The sequence below is a fragment of the Neopelma chrysocephalum genome, unplaced genomic scaffold, assembly GCF_003984885.1.
Source record: "Neopelma chrysocephalum unplaced genomic scaffold, ASM398488v2 Primary Assembly neopelma1_185385, whole genome shotgun sequence".
NCBI lineage: Eukaryota > Metazoa > Chordata > Aves > Passeriformes > Pipridae > Neopelma > Neopelma chrysocephalum.
In genome coordinates this window covers 1-2,295 of record NW_020938701.1, presented here as the reverse complement: position 1 = coordinate 2,295, position 2,295 = coordinate 1, and the positions used below count along the sequence as shown (strand labels likewise).

Sequence of the window (2,295 nt, the reverse complement as noted above, 5' to 3'; positions counted from 1 at the left end):
TCCCACCTGTACTCCCTCTCCTGCAGGATCTCGACGGGGTCGAGGCCGCGCGGTTTCTGGATGGGGGTGATTCGGTTCTGTTTGGGGTGCACGGGGAGGGCGGGCGGCGCCGGTTGCCCCGGCGAGGGCGGGGGGGGGCCCTGGGGACGCCGGTGGCACCGCGGGCGGGGCGGGGGACGGGCGACCCGCGGGGGGAGGCGGCAGCAGCTTCTGGGGGGCCCCGCCCGGAGCCGCCGCCGACAGCGGCCCTGAGGGAACAACGGGAACGAATTACGGGAATGATGGGGAACGGGGCGGGAATTCAGCCCCCCCCGGTCCCCTAAAATCTGGTTGTCCGGCTGGAAAGTAACCCCCCAAATCCCTAAAAAACACCAAATCCCTAAAAAAGACCAGTTATCTGGCCAGAATTTACCCAAATCCCTAAAAAACATCACTTATTTAGCTGGAAATTAACCCCAAACCCCTAAAAAACATCAGTTGTTTGGCTGGAAATTCCCACCCCCCAAAAATCCAGTTATTTGGCTGGAAATTAACCCCAAATCCCTAAAAAACCACCAGCTATATGGCAGGAACTTACACCCAAAATTCCAGTTATCTGGCTGGAAATTAACCCCAAATCCCTAAAAAACATCACTTGTTTGGCTGGAAATTCCCCCCCCTAAAAATCCAGTTATCTGGTTGGAAAGTAACCCCTAAATCCCTAAAAAACATCAGTTATCTGGTGGGAAATTAACCCCCAATCCCTAAAAAACACCAGTTATCTAGTGGGAAATTAACCCCTAAATCTGTAAAAACCACCAGTTATCTGGCTGGAATTCACACCCAAAACTCCAGTTATTTGGCTGGAAAGTAACCCCAAATCCCTAAAAAAACCCAGTTTTTTAGCTGGAAATTCCCCCCCCTAAAACTGCAGTTGTTTGGCTGGAAATTAACCCCCAAATCCTTAAAAAAACACCAGTTATTCGGCTGGAATTTACTCCCAAAACTCCAGTTATTTGGCTGGAAATAAACACCCAATCCCCAAAAGTCACCAATTATTTGACTGGAATTTATCCCCAATTCTGCCAAAACTCCAATTATTTGCTTGGAAATTCCCCTCAAAAAACTTTCAGTTATCAGGTTGGAAACCAACCCCAAATTCCCAAAAAACCTCCAATTCTTTGGCTGGGAAATCAAACCCAATTCCCAAAAAAACCTCCAATTTTTTGGCTGGGAAATCAAACCCAATTCCCAAAAACCTCCAATTCTTTGGCTGGGAAATCAACCCCAATTTCCAAAAAAACCTCCAATTCTTTGGCTGGTGAATCAACCCCAAATTCCCCAAAAAACTGCAATTTTTTGGCTGGGAAATCAACCCCAATTCCCCTCAAAACCCTCCAATTTTTTGGCTGGTGAATCAACCCCAATTTCCAAAAAACCTCCAATTTTTTGGCTGGTGAATCAACCCCAATTCTGGGAAGGAGCACGTGGATCCTTGGAAATCTCCAACACCGAGGTCCAACCCGCCCTTCCCAGAATTGCGGCCCTGATTCCAGGGATTTAACCCGGGAATCCCCTTTGCCCCCCCCCCCCCCCCAGCTCATCCCTTGCTGAATTCCCGGAATTTCGGGTCTCACCTTCCGGCCAGGGTTTGGGGGGGCCCCCGGGGGGTTGTCCCGGCATTCCGGGGGGAACTCCTGAGGGTCCGGGCGGGGGCATGTTGGGCCCTCCCATTCCTGGGAATTCCCAACGGATCCGGCACAAAAAGGGAAACACAAAAAAAAAAAAAAAGAGGAAAATTTCATGAGGAAGCTGATTCCCGAGGGAGATTCCCAGTGGGAAAGATTCCCGGGGGAGATTCCCAGTGGGAATGTTGGTCCAGTGAGGATGAAAAGGAGGAGGAGACCCGGGATGGAACGGGATTGGGATAAGCTTTGGGGTCCATTCCCATGGATATTCTGGGATGGAACAGGACGAGGTCCCCATGGATCCCCCACGATGGAATGGGATGAGCTGCCCATGGATATGCCAGGACAAGCTCCCCATGGATATCCTGGGACAAGCTCCCCATGGATATCCTGGGACGAGCCCCCCCTGCATCCCCCATCCCAATCTCCCCCATTCCCCTTCCCACTCCCTCACCGTGAGGTCTGGAGTATCCGGGCGGTGCCGGCCCCGCTCCAGGCATTGATCCCCCATCCCAAACTCCCCCAGCTCCCCCCAGATCCCCCATTCCCATCTCCCCCCTGGATCCCCCATCCCAATCTCCCCCATCCTTATCCCCATTTCCATTCCTGCTCCCATCCCCATTCCCAT

At 52.2% G+C, this 2,295-nt stretch overlaps 1 long non-coding RNA gene across 1 annotated transcript; it reads right to left on the bottom strand.

Moving 5' to 3' along the window:
• Window positions 1–11: 11 nt before the first annotated feature.
• LOC113962846 lies at window positions 12–2,165 on the bottom strand. The gene is made up of 3 exons (XR_003532601.1): window positions 2,122–2,165; window positions 1,617–1,715; window positions 12–248 (listed from the first exon to the last, which is right to left on the bottom strand). It is a non-coding gene; the product is annotated as an uncharacterized LOC113962846 (long non-coding RNA).
• Between the last annotated feature and the right edge of the window lie 130 nt (window positions 2,166–2,295).